The 26375-nt window shown below is 32.3% G+C and overlaps 1 long non-coding RNA gene across 1 annotated transcript in view; it reads left to right on the top strand.

Annotated features, from left to right (window-relative positions):
- LOC117086325 overlaps positions 1-25366 on the top strand; it is an 88590-nt gene extending 63224 nt beyond the window's left edge. The window contains exon 4 of the long non-coding RNA XR_004438286.1: positions 23393-25366. This is a non-coding gene — a long non-coding RNA (uncharacterized LOC117086325). The remainder of the gene's footprint in view (positions 1-23392) is intronic.
- The last annotated feature ends 1009 nt before the right edge of the window (positions 25367-26375 follow it).

The raw sequence follows: 26375 nt of genomic DNA, 5'->3' as shown, positions 1-26375 counted from the left end.
ACTTAATTAGAATTAAACATTTTTGTTCTTTGAAACAAGAACAAAAACGAAAGACTTTCAAAAGAACAAAAAGAAAAGCCAGTGACTTGTAGCAGATATTTACAAAACACTTATAAATAATTATCCAGTAAAAAGTAAACTGATTAACAGATACATAGAAGACCTTGATAGATACCTCACCTAAGATACACCGATGGCAAATAAACATATGAAAAGTTGCTTAATGTATTGTTGTCAGAAAAATGTAAATTAAAACAAGAGTCAGATACCCCGACACACCCATTAGAATGGTCAAAATCCAGAAAAGTGACAATACCAAGTGCTGCAAAGAATGTGAAACAACAGGAACTCTCATACATTGCTAGTAGGAATTCAAGCTCTACGGACACTTTGGAACAGTTTTGCTCTTTCTCACAAAACTAAACATACTCTTATTGTATAATACAGCAATTGCACTCTTTGGTATGAAGTCAGATTAGATAAAAGCTTAGTCCACAAAAAAGACCTACACACTGATGTTTATAGCAGCTTTATTTACAACTGCTCAAACTTGGAAGAAACCAATATGTCCTTTAGTAGGTGAATGAATAAATAAACCATTGTACATCCGAACAATGAAAAAATTATTTAGTGTTTAAAAGAAATGAGATATCAAGCCATGAAAATAAATGGAGGAAACTTAAATGTCTATCAGCAAATGAAAGAAATTAGTCTGAAAATGCTACACACTATATGATTCTATTTATGTGGCATTCTAGAAAGATAAAACTGTCAAAAAGGTAAAAAGTTCAGTGGCTGCCACGGGTTGGGGGTGAAATTGAGATGAATCGGCAGAGAGCAGAAGAATTTTGGGGCAGTGAAACTACTCTGTATGATATACTGGTGGATACATGCCATTATAAACATCCAAAATAGAGATTTCATGACACTGAGAGTGAACTCTAATGTAAACTATAGACTGTGAGTGATGATGATGTATCAGTGTAGGTTCATCGATTGTAACAAATGTATACTGTGGTGGGGGATGTTGATAATGGGGGAGGCTATCTATATGTGGGATATACAGGGAATCTCTGTACTTTCTGCTTGATTTTTCTGTGAACCTAAAAACTACTTTTTAAAAAGTGTTACCTATTGCAGTGCCTACGTAACAGCTGGACACTCATCCTGTTTTGTGTCCAATGCAATACCTATGTAACATACACTTCCTACTCAGCTTTAACTCTGTTTATTTTTAGGAAACAGGATGTCTGTGGTCAGAGGTTCCTTCTTATACAGCTTACCAGACTGCTGAAGAATCTAGCTTCATTATAATCCAATTTCCATACTGAATGACACTCCCAGAAGCACCATGACAGTTGACAATCACCACATCAACGACCTGAAGGGAACAAAAAGGACAAAAAAGAGGCAGCTCTTTGATTCCAAAAAAAAAAAAAAAAAAATCTTCACCCCTTCTCAAGAAAAAACATAAATGTTCCTCCTCTTGCTCCTAATGCCCATACCCTTTACGAAGAATATATCTGTAAATTCTCAGAGTGCAAGAGCTGAGAAGGTGATTTATCAGCTACACTCCCACTTATCCAAATCTTTGGCCATCGAATAAAGCTTGCAGTGCTTGATACTTACTGTCCATTTCTGGTATTGATTTCATGACACCAAATGGAAAAGTTACCACAAAAATGGAGCTCTTTCCCATTTGGTGTCATGAAAAAAGTTCATTTAAAAAAAGTAAAGCATTTCTTTAGCATATGAAATTCAATGTCTTCATAAATGTACTTATTGTCTTAACTGTTAAGCATTACAAGACTAAGAATTAATTTTTAAAAACCCCATTTGAATCAAATAATTTCTTCATCTTTTCTTTAATGTTGTACAATCCATTTAAACTGAAGAAAACTTTATATATCTCTTGCATTAATTCTTAAATAATTAGATTTTTAGATAGTATACCCATTAGTCACAGCAAAAGAATTTACCATAACAGGCTTGGTTCAACAAGTTTCATTATCTTTTCAGTTCATTCAGAAGGATTATGGAATGGTTTATCAAGATAACTTTGCATTTTCTTAAAGTAAAATGGTAAGAATATTATTATAATATTTTGCAGGCATGAACCAAGAAAAACTTTGCAAACAATTTCCAATAAGCTATTGCTTTTTTACGTACTCTACCTTGTCTTAGGTTACTGTCACCAAGTAAGTTTTAGTGGCCAACATCAATACAGGTGTAATGGGCAGGTGACAAAAAGCTTATATAATTAAAATTAAAATGACGCTTCTGAAGAAACACTAAACTGAAGTTAGAAAATAAAAATAAATGTTAATATGCTATAATAAGAGAGAAAAAATTAGCATAAATAAAACAAAACTTTTTTATTTTTCAGAATATAAACAAAATGGGTAAAATACCAAATGGTGTTTCGATGTATTGGAGCATTGTATCACTTGATTTTATCCATTCTTAGGTTCTTCTCAGGAAGTCCTAGACTTAACCTCAAATTGTCTTTGAAATCTTCTTAAGCTTAGAATACCCTCCACTGTTGCTTGTATGTTTTCAATTGCATTATCCCATTTGTTTACCTCAAATATAACTGAAATTTGGCTTTCACTCCTCATTGATCTTCACCTTCTGACAGATCAGATGGCATTCCTCTGCCTGACTGAGCTCTCTCCTTAAAAAGGAGAGGAATTCTCACAATGGTTTTCCTGATATTGCCCTCCATCACTTTCTGTAATTTACAACATAACCTTCAAATAAATATATATAGCATGTGTGTACCCTGACACAATTGTGTCACTTGTAATAGTGTTTGTAATTGAATTTAAAATATTTTGTCAAGTATATCTTACCTGCAAAGCAATATATAGAGCCACCTAATGTATTTTCCCTGTATACAACTTTTAAATTCAGCATTAATTTTCAATGCCCGAATTCTTAGTTCAATTTCTAAGCAGTATGTGAGATGAGATGGTCTAATCATTTAGAGATTTTGGGGAATAATAGATGAATGATGTACTTTGGCATTTTTTTCTAATTAATATACTATATGCTGTAAATTATTATAATCATGTTGGCTAAAATTGGCATTGAAACTAATGCTGAATTAATTACATGCTGTTCCCTTGTACAATAATTTTTTGACATTTTCTAAATATGATCACCTGATAGTGATTTTTCTACTGAGTCCAAGAAATTATTTATTGGTCTCATGTACATCCTTGGAAAGTATGTGAGCCCACCGTAGATTACAACTTTGCCCAAAATGTTTTTCTAAAATCTTCAGCCCTCTTCTTTTCGACTTTTTGGAAGGAGTAATTCTCTGATAACCATATTTCTCTTTTTAAACATTTTTCTTCTTAAAAGCTTAAAAATTATCTTGCAATCAAAACAGATAATACTCTGGTTGAAGAACTATAAATAAGATCAAAACAAATTAACAATTAGGTAATTGGGTTCTAATGAGTATTTCCTTTTAAGAAAGGAAATACTACATTGAAAAAATGAGATTAACCTTTATACAAAGAATGGTATTCAAAATGCTATTAAGTCATTAACTTTGGCAAATAGGCATTTAACCTTTGTCAAAATTCAACAGTGTTTAACCTTTGTGTTTAAAATAGTGCTTCCATTAGGTATGCTTCAATTGCTGCAGATCAAATAGGAAGCAAGCTGCCTCTTGACCTGAAATTTAAACTAATCCTCATGTGACCCTTGCAGGAATTGAAACTAAAGTTTATTGAACTTTATTTTAAAAGAGCAGAGTTTTTGTGTTGTTTTTGTTTTTGTTTTGTTTTTAAGATTTGCAGGCCTTTGAATAGATCTCACTTCCTGCCAGGTGAGGACAATTCCAAAATGCTGCAAGGAAAAGCTGTAGCTGTTGTATGTGCATTTTTTGGAGGCTGTAAACAAAGACAATTCTCTTGAGAAAGTATGTTTTAACAGTATTTCTAGGCAAATTGTGCAAATTCAGGAGATTCAGATTAACATTTATACTTTGGCTTATGGAAAAGTAAAATTCTAATGTCTTCCCATTTACTCACTGTTAATTTACAGTCATGAAGGAGAAAAGACATAATTTGATTTACCTATTATGGGCACAGCAGTTGTATAGAAAGCATTATTTCAAATCAAAAAGAGCTATTTTCCTCTAACCATTTGCATCAGTCACTGTTAGTAATCCACTGATACATTTCAAGTAATTTTACTCTCTAATTAGAGCACACAGCTCTATCTTCTGTTTTCTACAACAGATGTGATATTTGCAAGCATCTCAAGGGAAGATGTATTTTTCTGAAAGATGCTTACCTGCACAACCAAAAGATTTTTGAGGAGCCGCTGAGAATCTGGACCAAAAAGCACAACTTTCAATATATAAGAAGTGGAAAATGAGGGAACTAAGTCCTGGTGTCTTTAATTACCTTTTTCCTCTAGTGAGCAGATCTTCAAATAGACATTAGGAGCTATAAAGTGGCCTTCCAATGTAAAATCACAAAGAATAAATTATAGCAGAGTATGTTTCCATTTTAAAGGAAAATGTGTCTTCCTTTCAGAATGTGTCTCGGTAGTCTAGTCTTTGACATTGTGGTGAGAGCCACTATTTTACTTACACTTATATATTCTAAAAGTTTTATATGCAAAAGTTTCCAAAACCTTCAGTTTCCAGATAGAGAAAGCAATGCCTTAGAAGGAAATGACTCACAGTGTAAAACTAGAAAGTGTGCACCAGTTAACACCAGCTCTAAAGTTTTCAAGTAGGTGAAGTTTGTATTAAACATTTACTGACCTGCAACTTCTGGGTAACTGCTTTCTCAATTTCTAGTTCTTTTAGGTTTAATTAATGTCCATTTGAACCTGCTTTTTTACTATTAGTTACTTAAAAACTATAAATTCTAGAAAGGTTGGCACATGGATATTTCCAATAACTAGAGCAATACCTGTAACTCAGTGAAGGAAAGCCCCCAAATTGGGGCTTAGCCTAGCAAGTAGTTATTTGCTTCCCACAGGAAAGAATTCATGGGTAAGATGATAGTGTTAAACAGTAATCATTTATTGAACCACAGCTGTTCCTTACAGAGAAGGGCTACCTCACAGGCAATGCTATCTACATCTGCAGTTGTGAGCTATTGTATTTATATCCATTTGTATCCATGTTTAATTAGATATAAATTAAGGGGGGGTGGTTAATGCAAAATGAAGGGGTGGGTTCTTTAGAACTTTCTAATTAAGGGGCAGTAACTTCCAGGTCACTGAAAGGGCTGGCAACTTCCAGGTTGTTACCACAGCATTTGTAAACTACCATGTCGCTGATGGTAGTATCATGCTAATGAGCAACGAGGGCAGTTAGGGATTGCTTTCATCATCACCTGCTGGCTCCTGGCAGTTTCTTTACTTCATCCTGTCAGGATCGAGAAATAAGTCCTGCCGGTATCCTACCTCATGCACCCCTCAGAGATTAGATACTACTGTTTAATCTTAAAGGGGCTACACAGAAGGTTAGTGTTCTGATCTGTAACTTCTTCTTGCTGATATTATGGGTGCAGGCTCTGCCTAGCACTGGCGAGCAAAAATCTATGGATAGCTGATCTAAGAGACCCAAATGCAGGATATGTTTATTCTCCAGGTTAGTAGATGGAGTGAGTTGGAAGCCTGATGCCAGAATAGTTTTCATATAAATTATTGTAGTCTAAAAGACACAAATTTTACTATGAGGTTAAACAAACAAGGAACAAAAATTAGTAATAATAGCTAATGAAGGTCTTAGGAAAGGTAAAAATCAAGCGAGAATAATATAGTAAGTGTGGTTTATTACTACACACACTCCTCCTTCCCATGTTAATTATTTGCATGTTTGCAAAGCAACAGCTTTAAGTTTCTTAGCATTTACAAATGTATGTTGTATCCTCCTCTTAACACCTGTGGGGATTCCTAAGAAACAGTTTTAACCCTGGACAGGTGTACCCAGTCTGTGATTCCCCGAAGTTTAACAGCAGTGGGGGTACTTAATAATACCCAATAGGGGCCTTTCTATTTTATTTATAGTTGATCCTTCGGGGATCCTTCTTTTTAAGTTTTTAATAAGACTAAGTCTTCTGGTTGAATAGGGGAGCTATTCATTTCCTTTGTGTGAAAGGGCAATATTTTATTTTTGTAATTTTGAAAGGCCTTTTGAACCTGGCCTAAATTTCAGATGGATAGTGAAGAATGTCAATCCACTCTTTCATGTCATGGTCTAAGATTTTTAGGGTTTTTTGGGGATTCACTTTGGCCAAGGGACTTCCATTAAACATTCTAGACCAGATGGGAATGGGGATAGGTAGGCAATCATTAGTACTTAAAACTCTTTTAAACAATATAAGAGCCAAAAACTAAAAGCCAAAAATGAGGTATACAGCAAGAAATACTAAGAGTATAAAATCAAGTTATACCGATATTGAAGGAAGATACTGCTTTTATAGACCTCTATGATAAAATATTTTAGTGTCAGGTTATAGTAATGTTTAAAACTGGAGAGAAAATAGTTACAAGAGCTGACACAAAAGGTCAGGGAAAGAGTTATCAACTCAGGCCTTCTCAAAAGGAGAAAGAGATGAAAGCAGTAACACAGAACAACAGTTGAACTTCTGAAATACAAATAAGAGAAGCTTTAAAAGATACCAATTACAGCATTAAAAGCAAAATTTCTTGTAATTTAGCAAATCAGTCCCTTAAGCAAATTTTATTTTAGCATGTAGAGCATTCTTTAGAAAGTCTATTATAAACAATTTCCTTTTAATTAGAGCTAACTTAATCACACACAACATTTCTTTCATAAATTCCTTCACCAGCCTTATCATGACATATACCATCTATGACATGCTTGGACTTTCTGACTTGTCCTAGCAATACATTTATTTCTATTTTTTTTTTTTTCTTTTCTCTATTACAGATTGTTATCCCCTTTTTGAAATTACCAATAATTTTATAGTAGGACAAACATTTGTAATACAACATCCCTTTTTTTAAATACAGTTATTCTTTAAACTTTTTCTTGAAAAAAATACATCTTCTATCCAAAACTTACTTTACATCCCTCTTTTCTACTAACTTATTCCTTTATATTTTGAATCTCCCCTTTAATAATTTCTGAATTAGATAAAAACTATTCTTATTCCCAACAGAGAATACTTATTTTTGGCACATTTTAATAAACTTTGGAGGCAAGAAATTCTGAACTGCCTATCAGATATTGGCATTTTATAGATGAGAATCATTCTATAGTTTCAAGATTTTAAACCACACAAAAGCTCACCATTTAAAGCCATTTTAATTATTCTGAAGCCTACAAACATCATTGTTTTACCTAGGTTAAAATTAAAGTAAAATTTTAGAAGACACCACATTCCCTTTCAACTAACAAGTTTAGACTAGTCTTATTTGTTTAATTTATGACCATGCCTTTATTCATATGCCAATTTGATAGCATGCTGGACACAATACATATCACATAAATGAAGTAACCTATACAAGACCACTGTATCCAAGTTATTTACAAAATTGAGACCTGTCTTCCAGGCAAAATTTCATTTTCCCTGATGAGTATGAAAGTCAGGAAGAGGCAGGAAAGGAGATCCCATACCACCAAACAAATCGGGCCACTGAAATTCATTCTGGGTAATCAAGTGAGGCCCCATCCTTAAAAAATAAATGAATTAAAAATGGTAACAAAAAAATCAGCACAGGCTGAAAGGAAATGAATCAGCATAAGAAAATGATTTTTTTTTACTTAGAATGTCCCAGAGACTGTCTCTATGTTTTCTTAGCTTGACTAAACATTAGACAGGCTTCTTCCTGACCCTAGGACCTGACTCCCTTTGCTTAGAGCATTTAATTTGGAAAGCTTGTAACTATAAATTCTTTCCTCATCCTTTTTGAGATGTATGTAATGTCTTAATCTTAAAGAGCTAAGAACCATCCTTTTGAAATATAATTATCAAGAGAGAACTCCTATCTCCTGGTCTCTGTAAGAGACTAGAAGCCTAACTTTAATGGGTTCTGATTAGTAAACATAGATGACCTAATCACCATGGACAACATTTACAAGCTCTGAATTAACAGGACATGTTGTACACATTCTATTAATGAGCCTCCAGTTGACATAATGTCCTCTGTAACATACTTTTTCATCAGTTTACCCTGGCAATTTATAAACCAACTAAGTTTTGTTCTCATGAAATTGAGTTCAGTCCAAGTTCTGGCCTCTCTCTCCTATTGCAATAATTTCAATTAAAGTCTTCCTTGCTTGTTTAAATTTATCTGGTACAATTTTTGCCTTGAATGTCTGTATATGTAATTAAGGGATATGATTTTCACTGAAATAAATGCCTTTGAGTTTGCAGTTGGTTTGATAATAAATTACAGAAAGTGTTTAAACCATCTTAAATGGTGTTTATTGATTTTAATAAAAACATTTTGGAATGTTGATCCAATTTCCAACAACTAAGGGCTTTTTTCTTTTTGTTTTTTGTTTAATTTGTTTTCCTTAAGAGCAATTGCTCACCCAAACATTACCCCTCCAGAAATGTATGTATTAGAAGACTTCACTATATGGAAGTCATGGTTGCTTGGACTTGGAAGGACACTTAACTTGAAATAGATCAAATAGATTCTGTTTTCCAAAATGATTTTTTAAAATAGAAAAATTATTTATGTCTATTGGCACTAGAGTAAGATTCATAACTTGTAAAACAAACTTTTTGAAATATTAGCTAATTATAATATACCACAGACCAAATAGAAAAAATAGGAAGAAGTCATAGGGAGTTGGCATAAAATTTATTTGATGCACTGAACTCTTCAGCAATGGTTTCAGTTAGAGGAGTTAATCATTAAAGACCATACTAAAAACCCAATCTAGGGACAAGAGTTAGAGGTCAATATATATTCTAGAAAGAACTGATATTGCCCCACTTAGCTCAGTCATGGTGACCAGATTGGAGTTGAAGTAATGTAGTAATGCAGTTATACTTTCTTTAACTTGACTCAAGTTTGAGACTAAGAAGGGAAAATTTCTTAAGCAAGACAACTTAACAACTATGTAATTGAACTTCCAAGTCTAATTACATGGATTACCTAAAGCTTGGCTATAAACAGCGATCTAGGGTTACCATAACTCTTCGACAACACTGAACTCTGATACAATATTTTAAATAGATTCAGAGAGAATATGTAATGAGAGAAAGTTTCCAAACAGCTGTCTGCTGAAGCAAGTCCCAAGCCCTTTTCTTCACTTTCGTCAGGGAAAGAAAGACTGACTCATAAAAATAAAGAATGTACACCCAGTCCTCCCACTTAGGTGCCAAGGAGATTTAAATAGTGCCCAAGTAAGCAGAGAAGAGTTTTTGGGACAAATGGTTAGCCCGGAACAAGATGGATGAAAAAACATTATTATTTTTTTAAAACACACAAATATATTTCCAATATCAGCATATTCTTCCATGTTATAAATTTGCTATAATTTACTAACCCATTCTGCTACATAGAATGTCATTTATATTGTACTGGCTTTTGTTTGTTTATTCTATTACTAACATCGCTGTATTGAATGTACCTATACATACATCTTTGCACTATTCTGACTTTTTGGGGGGATATTGTTCCAAGAGATAAGTTGGCAAATAAAAAGTACTACTGCTTTGAATTATTGATACATATGGACAAATTGCCTTTTAGAAACTGCTTTCCACCATCAATATAGCAAAATAGACATTTTAATAATTCGATATTTATAAACACCATGTTTATTTCAAACACAACACTAGGTTCTAGGTTTGGATGCATAGATGATGAAGAACAATATAAAAACAGTGTTCCCTGGGACCTTAACCAGCCATAAGTAAGCACAAGATGTATTGCATACAGAAAAATAATGAAAATAAAATGGAGAGTTCTGTTTAGGATAAAATAAAATTATTAAAGAGCCACCATATTTGATATACATCGGGACTATACACATTCTGCCAATTACTCCTCCTCATAATACCTGTCACCTATCACCACCAGCCTTGTACAGAGATACAGGTTCTTGCTAAGCAATTCCAAGAGATACATTCTCCACATTCTTCTGTGTGGACTTATGGATAATTACTGGTTCCATTTGTGAGAAAATGTCATTTCCACAGAGAAACTGACTAACACAATGCAATCCATGGTGAACTTACAGGGAACTTGATGAAAATTACACTTTTCTTACTCTCACAGAAGAAAAGGGCTATCATTTATTTATGTGGACAGGGTTTTTCCTTTGAGGGAATGTAAAGATCAAAAATATTATGCAAGATTATTATCTTATCCTGTCAAAAGAGGGCCTTCTATACATAAAAATCAGAATTAATTCATTCAAGTAACAGTTTAACTATCAATAACACAATAAATTTATAACTAAATATATGAGTAAAAATAAAAATATATATATATACTTAAAACTATTAAAGTGAGCACAATCACCTTGTATACTTATACCAGAATAGGTCTCTTACATGATACCTTGGTATTCTCATTCCCTGCTGGACATTTGCTTCAAGTATATGCATTTCAGCCATTAGACATCAGTAGAAAGAGGCTTAAAATTAATGAGAAACATTGGAAAAACTTGCAGACTGAATTGCTTTCATTGTTCCCCTTAGTAATCTAATAAGAATCAATATTTTAAAAAATCACATTACTAATAGGCATGCTAAAAATGTATAAGAATGGCAAAAGATAAGTAAAATTAATAGTGTGGTATATTTAGAAACTGGGTAATTGCAATATGGAAGTGATCAACTTGGGAATTTTTGTCATCTGAAATGATATATAATTTTTTTAAATCTGCATTTATTTAAAGTATATATGTTTTGACATATGTATATGCCTGTGAATTCACAACCACAGTCAAATAAATGAAAATAGCTATCACACACAAAATATTATTTCTACTCCTAAATATTACCTTCTTCCTAATCCTTCCTGCTCCCTTTCATCCGTCCCAATGCAAGTACCGATCTGCTTTCTGACGTTATAGATTAGTTTGTATTTCTTAGAGTTTTATATAAATGCAATCCTTTGGCACATTCTCTTGTATTAAGTGGCCTTTTTCACTCAGTAAAATTATTTTCAGATTTATCTATATAGTTTAATACATCAAAAGCTCATTACTTTTCATTTCTGAGTAGAATTTTATTGCATATATATGTCATAATTTATCCAATCAGCTGTTAAACGTTGTCTGGGTTATTTTGAGTTTTTGGCTATTACATATGTACTAAGTATGAACAATTGTATACAATTCTTTTTATGGACACAGACTATTATTTCTCTTTGGGGAACAGGTAGATGTAAATTGCCTGGGTCATGTGGTAAGCATATATGTTTATATACTGGTTTCCTGAAATGATAAAACTGTTTTCCAGACTAGTTGCAGCACTATATATTTCCACCAACAACTCCAATTCCTCTATATCTCAGAGAAAACATTTTATGGTCAGTCTGTTTGAGTTATACCAATAGATTTATAAAATATCATCTCATTGTAGTTTAATATGCTTATACATAAATGATGGTGCTTTAAAATTTTTTCTTAACCTGTATTTTAAGTTTGGGGTAGATGTGCTTTGTTATATAGGTAAAAATGTGTCACAAGGGATTGTTGTACAAATTATTTCATCACATGGGTTAAAATTATTTTTTATATACTTTCTTGAAATCAGTATATACCATCTTTAGTGGTATGTCTGCTTCCATCTTTTGTCCATTTCTATGTTTTTTAACTCCTTATTCGTTTTAAGAGATTCTCATATATTCTAGATTCAAGTTCTTTATGGTATAAATGATTTGAAAATATTTTCTTCTAGTTAGTGGCTGGGTTTTTCATTCTCTTAGCAATGTCTTTTGTGGACTACTCTTTTTAATTTTATTTTTACAAAGTCTATTTTATCAATTTGTTTTTTTAAAGATTGCATTTTTGATGTTTAATATAAGAATTCTTTGCTTAACCCATTGATATGGTTTGGCTGTGTCCCCATCCAAATCTCATCCTGAATTGTATTATAGTTCTCATAATCCCCATGTGATATGTTAGGGACTAGATGGAGATAATTGAATCATGGGGGTGGTTTCCCCTATCCTGTTCTCATGATAGTAAGTTAGTTCTTACAAGATCCGATGGTTTTATTGGGGCATTCCCCCTATGTTGGGCATTCATGTCTCTCTCTTGCTGCCATGTGAAGAAGGATGTGTTTGCTTTCCCTTCCACCATGATTGTAAGTTTCCTGAGGCCTCCCCACCCATGTAAAACTGACAGTAAATTTTTTTTTATAAATTACCCAGTCTCTGGTATATGTTTGTTAGCAATGTGAGAAATGACTAATACACCCATGATCACAAATGATTTTCTATTATGTTTTCCTAGAGTTATTAAAGTTTTAAGGTGTTTATTTAGGTATATGATCAATTTGGGGGTTAATATTTGAATATGGTTTCAGATATAAGTCAAAATTTGTTTTGTTATTTTTGTTTTTGTTTTATTGAATATGAATTTCCAGTAATTTCACAACATTCATTTTTATCCATTCATCACCAAACTGCCTTTTCATCTTTGTTGAAAATCAGTTATCTTATATATGTATATGGATTTATTTCTGACACTAAATAACCCTGTTTCATTTACCTGTTTGTCTTTATGCCAATATTGTACTGTATTCCTTACTGAAGGCTCACTAGTTCTTAAATTCAGGTAACTAAAGAACTCTATCTTTAAAAATATTTTGGTAATTTTAGGTTATTTGCCTATGCTATGGTTAGGCTTTGTGGCCCCACCCAAATCTCATCTTGAATTGTAATCCCCATAATTCCCATAATCCTCATGTGTCAAGAGGAAGACCAGGATAAGGTAACTGCATCATGGGGGTAATTTCTACAATGCTGTTCTTCTAATAGTGAATGAGTGCTCATGAAATCCGATGGTTTTGTAAGGGCTCTTCCCCCTTTGCTCAGTTCTTCTCCTTCCTGCCACCTTGTGAAGAAGGTGCCTTTCCTCTCTTTCACCTTTCACCATGATTGTACGTTTCCTGAGGCTTCCCCAGTCATGCTAAACTATGAGTCAATTCAACCTCTTTGTTTTAGAAGTTACCCAATTTTGGACAGTTCATTACAGCAGAATGAAAACAGACTAATACCGCGTGTTTATATAAATTTTAGAATGAACTTTTCAATTTCTACCGTAATATATGCTGCATTATTTTTACTGTTATGGCATTGTATCAATAAGTCAATTTGGAGAGATTTGATACCTGTGTCTTCTGTCCCAAGAACATGATAAGCCTCTTCATTAATCAAAATCTCTAATTTATCTCACCAATATGCTTTCAATTTTTTAGTGCACAAGTCTTGTACAACTTTTGTCAGATTTACTTTCAAACTGTTTCATATTTTTTATATTTTCTAATTGATATTAAAATTTCAAGGTTTGAATTCATGTTGCCAGTATATAGGAATAGAATTGATTTTCAGACTCACGTATTCGTGTAGTAGTTTTTTTTGTATACTTCACTGATTTTTCTATAGAGGCAATTATGTTATCTGAGTATTAAGACAATTGAATTTTTTTCTTGTTAATTTGAATCTTTTTTTTTTTTTTCTTTTCCTTATCTTATTGAACTGATTAGACACTCCAATACCATGTTGAATAGAGTTGCTGAGAGCAGACATCCTTGTCTTTTTTGTGATCTTAGGGGAAAACATCAATACTTTTATTACTAAACATGATGTTAGCTGTAGGTTTTTCTTTTTTAATAGATGTCTTCAACCAATTTGTAAGGACTTCCTCTCCTTTCTTAATTTGTTCAGAATTTTTACCAGGTTTGATGTTTGATTTTTCCAAATAACTTTGTTGTTTCTATTGAGATGATTATGTGATTTTTGGTATTTGGTTTGTTATTGCAGTCAAATACATTGATTAGATTTCAAATACTTAACAAACCTTGCATACCTAGGAGAGATTCCACTTGGACATGATAAATTCTTTTAATGCCTTGCTGAATTTAATTTGCTAAAGTTATATTTACAATGTCGCATTGATTATATTAGGAATATTGATATGTGAATTGGTTTGGTATTAAGGTAATGCTGGCTTGATAAACTAAATTGGGAATGAATCTGCAAATGTCTGGAAGAGTTTTGTACTATTAGTTTTGTTTCTCCCCTAAATGTTTACATGTTATCTGTACTTGATATTTCTTACTAGCAAAAAAAGCTATTTGTTTATGTTAAAAAACTTCTGCTCTTGACCCCTCTTTCTCTTCAACTACTGCTTTGTCTTGCAACTTTCACAGACTTTTTGAATATGGATGTTCATTTGTTTAGTAAAAAGGCTACTTTGCTCTACTGTATTGCTTTTTCTTATTTGTCAAAAGTCAGCTGACAATGTATTTAACTCCTCCAAATTCTTTTACTAAACTGTCTTTAATGTAGTCCTTACTAAATTGTTATTGCTCCTTTTCAAAGAAAGTTGTGGCTGTAAATGTAAACAAAGATTTCTATTTTGCTAAAATTAATGATTATTACTTAGTCTTTTTATCAGTTGACTTTTTAAAAGAATTTATTTATTTTTTTAAAGAAGTTATAGGTTCACAGAAATATTAAGAGGAGTTGACAGAGATTTTCCATATCTGCCTTGCTTCCACACATGCATAACCTCCCTCATTATCAACATCCTCCACCAGAGTGGTACATTTATTACAACTGATGAACCTACATTGACACATCATAATAACCCAAAGCCCATAGTTTACATTAGGGTTCACTTTTTTTTTTCTGAGATAGGGTCTCACTGTGTCACCTAAGCTGGAGTGCATTGGTGCAATCATAGCACACTGAATCCTTGACTTCTGAGGCATAAGCTATCACACCTGGCCCCAACATTACAGTTCACTCTTATGTTGTACATTCTATGGTTTTGGACAGATAAATAATGGCATGTGTTAATTGTAGTATCATACATAATCATTCAGCATATAGTCTTTTGATATTGTCTTCTTTTGCTTTGTCATATGCGTTTAAAGTTAACCTGTGTCTTTTCGTGACTTAAAGACTTATTTCTTTTTAGCACTGAATAATATTCCATTGCCTCAATATCCCACAGTTTTTTCTTTTTTTTTCATTCGCCCACTGAAGGACATTTTGGTTGCTTCCAAGTTTTGGCAATTATAAATAAAGCTGCTACAAAACTCTATATAGAGGTTTTTGTGAAGACAAAAGTTTTCAATTCCTTTGGATAAATACCAAAGAGTGCAATTGCTATGTCATATAATGAGTATGTTTAGTTTTGTAAGAAACTACCCAACTGTCTTTCAAAGTAGCTGTAACATTTTGCATTTCAGCAAAGATGAATAAGAGCCCTTTTTCCTCCACAACTTCATGAGCATTTGATGTTGTCAGTTTTCCATATTTGGGCCATTTTAACAGATGCACTGTAGTATTTCATGGTTTTAATTTACATTTTTCTGATGACATATGATGCGGACCATCTTGTCATTGTTTATTCCCCATCTGTATAATCTTCTTTATGTAAAGTGTCTCTTAAGGTCTTCAGCCCATTTGTCAGTCAGATTGTTTGCTTATTGTTGAATTTTAAGGGTGCATTAGGCCGGGCGCGGTGGCTCAAGCCTGTAATCCCAGCACTTTGGGAGGCCGAGACGGGCGGATCACGAGGTCAGGAGATTGAGACCATGCTGGCTAACATGGTGAAACCCCGTCTCTACTAAAAAATACAAAAAAAACTAGCCGGGCGACATGGCGGGCGCCTGTAGTCCCAGCTGCTTGGGAGGCTGAGGCAGGAGAATGGCGTAAACCCAGGAGGCGGAGCTTGCAGTGAGCTGAGACCCGGCCACTGCACTCCAGCCTGGGCGGCAGAGCGAGACTCCGTCTCAAAAAAAAAAAAGGGTGCATTATATATTTTGGATAACTGTCCTCTATCAGATGTGTCTTTTCCAAATATTCCCTCCCAGTCTGTGCCTTGTTTTCTTGTTATCTAGACATTTTCTTATGCAGAACAGAAGTTTTAATTTCATTGAAGTCCAGCTTATCTATTTTTTTCATGAATTATACCTATGATACTATATCTAAAAAGTCATCTTCATCTGCACAGTTGTCTAGATTTTCTTCCATGTTATTTCTAGGAGTTTTATTATTTTGTGTTTTACATTTAGGTTTGCTATTCATTTTGAGTTAATTTTTGTGAAAGGTGTAAGGTCTCCATCTAGATTCATTTTTTTTTTTTTTTGAATGTGGATTTTATTTTGTTTAGTAAAAAGGCTATTTTGCTCTACTATATTGCTTTTTCTTATTTGTCAAAAGTCAGATGACAGTATATTCATGTGGATCTATCTCTGGTTTCTCTATTCTGTTCCATTGATCTATTTTTCTATTAGTTTGTCTTTGCCACACTGTCTTTATTATTGAAGCTTTATCATAAGCCTTGAAGTCAGGCAGTGTCAATCTTACAACTTTGTTCTTCTCTTTCAATATGTGCTGGCTCTTTTGCATTTTTTGGCTCTCCATATAAACTTTAGGGTTCGTTTTTCAATATTCACATAATAACTTGTTGAGATTTTCATTGGAATTTCATTGAATCTACAACCAAGTTGGAAAGAAGTGACATTGTGTCAATATTGAGTCTTTCTACATATGAATATAAAATATTTCTATATTTATTTAGTTTTTTTTTATTTCATGAGCGTTTTTTACTTTCCTTCATATTGATCTTGTATATATTTTTCTAGATTCATATATAAATATTTTGTTATTGGGAATGCTAGTGTAAATGTTTTTGTGTTTTTTGTTTCAAATTTTACTTGCTCATTGCTAATATATAGAAAAGTGATTGACTTTTCTATAATATATTAAACTCGTATCCTGCAACAATGCTATAATTGCTTATTGGTTCCCAAAGTTTTTCTTAAATCAATTGTTTTGAATTTTCTGCATATGCGATCATGTCTGCTGTGAAAAAAGACAGTTTTATTTTGTCCTTTGCAATCTGCATACCTATTATTCCCTTTCCTTGTCTTACTGCATAAACTAGTACTTCCAATATGATATTGAAAATAAGTAGTGAGAGGATACAGTCTTGCCTTTATCTTGGTGGGAAAAGTTCAAATTCCACACCATTAAGTATGATGTTAGCTATAGGTTTTTGTAAATACTATTTATCAAGTTGAGAAGTTACACTCTATTCCAAGTTTACTGAGAGTTTTTATCATAAATGGGTATTGAGTTTTGTAAAGTACTTATTCAGCACTGATTAATATGATGTGATTTTTATTTTTTAGCATATTGATATGAGGGATTGCATTCATTTATTTTCAAATGTTGAACTAGCCTTGCATATCTGAAGAACACTCCCACTTGGTTGTGGTGTATAATTGTTTTAATATACTATTGAATTTAGTTTGTTATTTTGTTTAGCACTTCTGTATCTATATTCATGAGATATGTTGTCTTATAGTTTTTTTTTTTTCCTGGCAATGTGTTTTTATAATTTTCATACTAGGGTAATGCTAGCCTTATAAAGTGAATTAGAAAGTATTCTCTCTGCTTCCATCCTCTGAAAGGCATTGTGTAGAATTGGTATAATTTCTTCCTTAAACATTGGTAGAATTTACTGGTGAACTCATCTGGGGCTACTGCTTTCTGTTTTACAAGTTTATTAGTTATTGATTCAACTTTTAAAAATAGATATAGGCCTATTTGAATTGTATACTTTTTCCACTGTATGTTTTGGTATCTTTTGTCACCTAGGTTACCAAATTTATGTACATAGACTTAATATCCTCTTGCTGTCCATAAGATCTGAAATGATGTGCCTTCTTTAATTTCTCATATTGTGAATCATGTCCTCTCCCTTTTTTTCTTCATTAGCCTGTCTGAAGGCTTATTAAATTTATTGATCATTTTAGAGAACCAGTTTTTGGTTTTCTTGATTTTCTCCATTGATTTCCTATTTTCAATTTCATTGATTTCTGCTCTAATTCTTATTATGTATTTTCTTCTGCTTATTTTGGATTTAATTTGTTGCTCCTTTTTTGTTTCCTAAGTGTAAACTTAGAATATTCATTTTAGATACTTCTTTTTTTCTGATGTATATGTCCATGGTAAAAATTTCATGTGTTGAATTGTCACTGAACTACCTTCACTCATCCCAATAATTTTAACAAATTGTGTTTTCATTTTCATTTAGTTTATAACAATTTTTATCTCTCTTGTGATTTCTTCTTTGACCAATATGTTATTTAGAAGTGTGTTTTTAAATCTCCATTTATTTTTGGATTTTCAAGTTGTCTTTCTGTTATTGATTTATAGGCTAAATCCATTGTTTTCTGAGGGCACAGTGTAAGACTTTTGTTGTTTAAATTTGTTACAGTGTGTTTTATGGCCCAGAATTTGGGCAGTCTTGATGAATATTGGTTGAATTTTCAGGAAAGTTTGACCCCATTTAAAAACTTTCTTATTCTTAGACTTACTCAGAAGCATTCAAAACTAAAATTGCACAAATAGAGACGTTTTAATTAAAAATAAATTTAATCTTGTCAGAAGACATATTCTGTTTTTATATGTTGTTATTTATTGTGACTTGTTTGTGTACTCTACTATCAATTGTTAAAATGTTACATGTTTACCTTAGAGGAATATGTATTTTCTAATTGTTGGATATCAAATTTTATGTATGTTCAGCCCTTCTACAACTTTACCAATATTAGGTCTTCTTGGTCTTTCATGTTTCCAAGAAGCATTGTATTAATTATAATGTATAATATATGTGAACACAATAAAATTATATATCATATGAGATTAATAATTATTTATCAATTTCTCTTTATATATATCTTTGTGTATTTTGAGACTGTGTACTCAAAGTCATGTGAATGTTGACTTTTTAGTGGCATCATTAATGATTTAAATTTTAATTGTTGCATAATTACCTTCTGTATCATAATGATTTTTAACTTTGTAGAACATTAATTTAACTACACCAATTTCTTTGGGGCTACTCTTTACATCATATATTACTTTTTGTTATTTTACTATCAAACTATCTGACTATGCATGTGTTAAAACTTTTTTTTTGTAAATAGCATATATTTATAATTTTTTCTTGTTTCTCAATTTAAAAAAATTACCAGCTGATAGAATAAGTTGGGTATATTTCCATGTATGGTGATTAAATTTGAAATCACTTTTTCAAAATACTTTATGCCTTCTTTTGAATGTTGTTTTCCTTCCTTTGAATGATTATTTTAAAAAATAGCATTAGTCACGTTGTATTTGGAAGATTATGCCCCCCCCTTTTTTTATTTAAAAGGTATAACTTACTTTATGTAAGAAATAAACAAGAAACTGTACCCTCCTCATGTGCAATGAAATTTCTTAGACCACTTTAAATCAGAGTACCTCTATATAGTTTTTCATAACTATTCACAATTTCATGTTTAATGATAGCTTATGTTTATATCCCTACACCTAAAAATTACCATGATATGGAACAGAGGATTAAAGACATGGAGTCGATATTTCAGCACTTAGTATTTAGTTATATTTACATATGTGTTTTATTTCCTTTGTTTGATGGTCTTTCTTTAACCTTATAAATTCCTTCTGGAATTATATGATTTTTTTTTTTTTCTTGACGTACATTCTCTATTAACTCATTTAGTGAAGATTCTAACTACTGTGGCTGTTACATCATAATTACTTAACTAATGTCGATTTCTTTAATAAATTATTAACTTTACTTCTCATCAGAATGATGCAATAGTTAAAGCAAATAGACAAGAGAAAGGAAGTCTCTCACTGTACGTATGTGTTAGTATTTGTAAAATGTTCAAGGGTAGTATCTTACTCAAACTTTCTACAAGAAACCCAGAATATTTAGCAAATGTCATGCTGCTATATGTTTAAACTGTGAGGAATGTCATGATGCTATATATTTAAACTATAAAGATATATAACACAAGGTGGGAGGGTGCTCTTAGAGCACCAGATAATATGATTTTATTTGAGATACCCAACCTCTGTGCTTCAGCTTCCTTGTCTCAAAAACCGAGGATGGAACAATAGCACCTACCATATAAGGTTGCAGCAACAATTCAATGAGTGCGTACATTAAAGGAGTTTGGAGAATGTGTGCATAGCATAAAGTCATGTTAAGAAAATTATTTTAAACTTGGAAGTAGATGAAAAAAAACTACATGCCCTTTCAATGCTCATTGCAGCATTGTCTAACAGTCTTCAACAAAAAGAGTCTCCTTGCCTCTCTGCAAGGCTTACTTTCCTTTAGTTTAGAGTCCACAGAATGCACGTTTGTTTGAATTTATACTTACCATTTATTAAGGTTCAAAATCTGTTAAGTTAGATGTTAGTTAATAGTTTTAGTCCAGTAATGATTTAAGTGACTTATACTTAATTAATAGTATAACTTTCAAAGATTTATTACCCTTAAAGATGTTAACCAGTATTGTTTCTAATTTAGCAAACTTATTCAGCATGCCTTTTAAGACTGACTATATAATCCTCTTTTCTTTGAATTGTACTTTTAAGAAGTCTTACTTTGCTACTGGTTTTCCCATTAATAAGTTGAATAAATATTTGATCCATGTTCATGCTATATTTGTATGTCACATTTTTAGCTAAAATATTCTTTGACACATTCAGTAAATATTAGCTATTTTATTACCATTAATCTTTCTATATTGATAAATTTAGAAGATTAGAATATGGTAATGAGAAAAATCACAAACTCAATTTTACTTCATTTGATTTGTATTAATAAAAAATATAATTTGTTCTTTTCATTGACTTCCTTTTAAATATTTGTGTCATTTATCCTAAAGAAAATGAACTTAGAGAGTACAGAACTTTGAGCACTATAAGTTCTTGTTTTAGGAGAAATCCAAAATATTAAGTTTCCTTGATGTTTAGATTATTGTAAGAAAAAAAGAAATTGTTAACATCAAAATAAACTACAAGTTAAACTTTTAAAAAAAAGTTCATATGTGTATATATATATATATGAATATGTTGAAATATTTGTTGAAATTAAGCATTAAGTGATCACACAGAATTTGAAATAAAAGCTGGACAGCATATGAATTAGTTTTGTATGCCCATATTAATGGTAGTATCAGATAGAGGGATGGATTAGAGATACTTTTCAACCGGAAAATAGCCTGTTATTTCCGCAAGTGATACTAAAATATAGAAGTATTTTTGTTGGTTTAAAAATTAATTGAAAATTCTTCACATTGTTTCATGTAACTGGCAAAATTACCTAGTCTCCATTTTGAACTAAATGTGTTTAGTCTTTGATAACTTAAAGTGTTGCTCACACCATGTCACTCTAGCCTGGATGATAGAGTGAGACCCTCTCTCAAAAACAAAAATATAAATAAGAATAAAGACTTGATAATAAAAAGCAGACAAACAGAGTAATATTGATCTTTATGAAGGATGTTAGTTGTCCCATAACCTTACACAATATTGTATTTAAACTGAGTATCTAAGAGTTTTTGTCTACCTCTCTACAGGACTTAAGCATTTAATATTGTTGCTACAGTACCAAGTAATAGAAGGTAAACCTGTAATATCTTTTTGCTACAATATAAGAAAATATGCCTCATTACAGTTATGTTGATAATCAAATTTCCTCTGTGTTTGAGAGTTAAATACTACACACTTGGTTGATTAATGTATAAGAATGCATGATTACTAAACTAATTTATATATTTTTAGCGGAATTTTTCATTTAGGGGATTCCAATATCTTCTCATTACTCATCAGATAAAATTCATATTCCCAACATAGCCTGTGAAGTTCTAGGAGACACAATTTCTATATTTTTTTTCCTGACACATCCATTATCTGTTACTCTCTAATTTTCAGCAATACCAGCAGGTATTTTAATCCTTTTGGTTCTCAGAGCATGCCAGTCTTATTCCTGTCCCCAAATTTGGCTCTTGTGTTTGCTCTACTTACTACAGGCAACTCCTAAATCTGTGTATAGCTAGATCTCTGTTATTGTTGACACCTCAGCTCATCTATCACTTTCTGAGAAGGTTTCTTGGATTATACCTTTTAAACTCACACTAGTAAATATCATATCACCCTAGGCACTTCTTTCGTGGTCCTCAGCACAAATCATTTTATTGTTTGCTCAACTGAACTATAAGCTCAGTGTGTTAAAAGATCTAGTCTGTATTTTTCTTATTTTATCCTCAGTATCAAGCATATGTGAATTACCCAACTGGTTAATGAATGTTGAATGAATTTAACAACAACTTATAAAAACTACACTTTTATTATATGCATCAATAATTGCAGAATTGTGAAACTTTTGTATACATTTTTAAAATATATGCATTAATTCTGTTTTTAGTAATGTGAACATTACTTTTGATAAAGTAAGCTGTATGTACAGTATCAAAGGACAACCAAAAGTAATTTTAGCTTAATATTGAAACATGTTTAAGTTGTTTTGACTTGTGTGTTCCTTAAAATAGGTCATACATGTTTAATTTTTAGTAACCATGACTAGTGATGTGTTAAGCTTTTATGATTGATAGATTTGCAATGTTGGTATTTTAATCCACTTATGAAACAGCTTGATCTAAGCTAAGTTCACATTGATAAGCAAATTCTGGCTTCAAGTTTTTCTAGAATTGTTTTCCTGACTAGCTATGAATGTATAAGATTCTTGTTTCACTTTAGTGAGAAACTTTTACATGTTTAATATCCATCTCTCTCAATACTCAACTGCCTGAGGTCAACCCTAACTTCATATCTTTATAATACATTATAATATTTGCTATATGTGACCCAGGTTCTATGTTTATCATATCCATTCCCTCATTTACTTTTCAGAAGTGTTTCATAAGATAGGTGCTACTTTTACCGTACAGTTACTTACAGAAGGGGAAACTAAGATCTACACAACTATAAGCAAAGTATTCAAGTTCTTGTGTACATTAACATGTGCATGTACATTATCATGAGAACTTGAATACTTTGCTTATAGTAATTTATATGTAATTGTTCTAGAAAGTGTATTACCAACATATGTTTCTGGGATGTAACACTTATTTAATAATTGTGTATTAAGTTGAATTTGAAATATGACTAGGGGTGTTTGTGTGTGTGTGTGTGTCTGTCTGTCTGTCTGCATATCTCCAATTTCTGTGTTTTGTTTCGAGAATGGACAGTTAATTGAAGTTCTCATGCAAGCCTACACAGCTTCTGTCTTATTCCGTCTTATTCTTTTTTGGGCAGCTATAACAGAATACCTGAGCATGTGTAATTTATAAATAAAAAAATGTGTGTCTCACAGTTCTGGAGGCTGAAAAATCCAAGATCATGGCACTGGCAGGTTTTGTCTGCTGAAGGCCTGATCTTCTCTTCCAAGATGGTGGCTCAAGTGCCGCATTCTCCAGGGTACAGGGATACTGTTTCTCACGTGGCAGAAGAGAAAGATCAATGAACCCACTCTTGCAAGCCCATTTTTGTTTTGTTTGTTTGTTTGTTTTTGAGACAATGTCTCACTCTCTCACTCTAGAGGATGGAGTGCGGTGGCACAATCTCTTCTCCCTGCAACCTCCACTTCCCCTGCTCAAGTGCTCCTCCCACCTCAGCCTCCCAAGTACCTGGAACCACAGGTGATGACTACCAAAAAGTGTCTGTTTGTTTGTTTGTTTGTTTTTGCTAAAAACTGGCTTTTGCCATGTCAGCCACGCTGGTCTTGAACTCCCAGGCTCAGCCGAACCATCTGCCTGGGCCTCCCAAAGTGCTTGGATTATAGGCATGACCCACTGCATCCAGCCATCAGCCCATTTTATAATGGCATTATTCTATTCATGAGGTCAGAGCCCTTGCAACCTAAACTCTTATCCATAGGCCACAAATTTTAACACTGTTGCATTAGGAATGCACTTTCTGACACATGCATTTTAAGGAAGACAAAAACATTCAAACTACAGCAGATTTTTTTCTACATGTAATTGTTCAAGAAAGTGAGTTACTGCATATGAGAATAAGGAGTTTCTTAACTAAAAACTCTCTAAATAGTAAAAACAGAACAAGCGGCTGAGACTAAACTAGCAAGACACCTTCAAAGAAGTCACAATAGTTCAGAGAACTAAAACATGGATTCAAGATTTCTGGAAACTTAAAAAAAAAAAAAAAGAGCTTGACAATTTTATAAAGATTGGATCCGAATCTAATTAATCCAAGAATTTCCTTTATGGCCTGAAAGGTGATATAATAATAATACCAACAAACACTTACGTAGCATTTATTATGAACAGTGCTTTTCAAGATCATTTAATTGTGTCAACAATTCTGTGTAGCAAATAATATTTTTTTTTTTTATAGAAGAGAATAGGGGTGACAAGGGAAGCATGATGGCTGGTTATTAACATTACACTGGAATCTTCCACAAAGTAAAATATTGTGTGAAAGCAAGCAAAGATATTTGAGTCACAGATTTAATTCAATACTTTAGTGTTACACAATATCTTAATGAAGGAAACAAAAAAAATCTATAATTAAGCAAGATAAATTTTAATGCTTCATAGATAGGATTATTGTTCAAAAGATTAATACAACAGAATATTGTCCAAATACAACCCCCAATGCAAAGTAGTGAAAACAAATACATGCAGAAAACTAACACTTTACCTACATACATTGGTTTAGATTTTTTCCAGAAAGTTTAATTTCATATAAATATTTTATCTTTTATATTAGGTTGGTCCAAAAGTAATTCTGGTTTTTGCTAATAAGTATGAATTGTCAATCAACTATTTGGGAGGAATATCAGATTCTGCAGCTAATCCTTTATAGGGAAAATAGTCACTGGCATAGAAGAACAAAAACTCTATTTTAAAGTTAGCCCATATGTCTGACTCTTCAAAAAATTTTTACTACTGCATTGACAGATGAAATTTCTTTCGTGTTGGGGGGATGTAGGGGAAAGAATCATAAAGTTTTTACAGATTTATTTCCTTTCCAGATTCTATTTGCAAAGCAAGGCTCACAAAAGATTTTTAATATAGATTCAAGTTTTCCATGATAGTGGGAAAGTTTTCAAGATAGCTCTATAAACACAATCTCCTAAATCTGATGAGTCTCTGCTAGACATGAAAAAAAATACATTGTCTTTCACATCCTTCTGTGCTAAGAATTTAGGCTGCAAAGAAAATTTAAAGGCAAAATCCTTATATGAACGTATTTATTCTATATAATTATTAGGCTTAATTTTGTCTAATCATTATTGATCATTTAATAAAATCAGTTGGGGATAAAATTATTCTCTATGTCTCATTGGTTTTCTGTGCTATTTTAGTCTACATGCAATAAAAAGAAAAATATATAAATAACGTTTATCACATACTCCATTAGGTCTAACATATGCTAGCACAGCACACTGCAGTCAAATTGTGTATGTCTGTGTAAAATTGGTGCCGCTCCTTCACTAAAAAACACCTAGTAAATGAAACTGTAGTCCAACAAGTAGACTTATTTTGGCTTTGTATTGAAAGAAAACAAGTGTACAGATTCTAAATTCACAGTCCTTTTTGTGAAAAAGTCCACACTTTATAATTAATGTGTTATTTTGGTTTGTGTTGGTTTCTTCAGTTATTAAAGTCCTATCATCACAGCACACAAAGCAGACATGCAATTTAAAGCTAAGCAACAAGTGTACTAGTGTAGCAGTTTATAAGAAAAAAAAAAAAGACTGTGTATCAAGCTTTGTAAAGTTGAGGCCATCTAAAGCATCAGGATGAAATTTGATCTTCATATTTGCATCATGCAAAGGTTAGCCATATTTTGTGTTTCTAAATTTCCTCTCACAGGGAATTAGATATACATATTTTATGCAATCTTTTCACCTGTCATGATATGCATAAAGTGTATTAAAATATGGATGGGGGAACAACATGATCGTTAAAGCAATAGTTTGTGGTTTCTGTCTTCATGGGAAATCCAATGGGGATTGGGATGTTAAAGACTGAGCCAGGTCTACACAGAGTACATTTCTTTAGCTTCCGGGTTGATACTACCGGGGTCATCTTGCTAGTGTACTGTGTGGGCTAAGTACCTTATTTCAATTTCTTCAAACAAGGTTTCTCAAAATATCTGTGGTAAGGGACACTTAAAAAATTTCTAATCTCTCATAAATTTATACACTTCTGAATTACAATGAAAATAAATTACTAAAAATAAGTGGAAAATACCCACAAAGACATGAAAGAAACAAGTTCTATTTTGTTAGTATTAAATTCAGTCAACATAAAATTACTTTGTCAATGTAC

This window comes from Trachypithecus francoisi, unplaced genomic scaffold (genome assembly GCF_009764315.1).
Source record: "Trachypithecus francoisi isolate TF-2019V2 unplaced genomic scaffold, Tfra_2.0 Lachesis_group1, whole genome shotgun sequence".
Lineage (NCBI taxonomy): Eukaryota > Metazoa > Chordata > Mammalia > Primates > Cercopithecidae > Trachypithecus > Trachypithecus francoisi.
The sequence above is the reverse complement of the archived record's forward strand: the minus strand, read 5'-3'. Positions and strand labels throughout refer to the sequence as shown.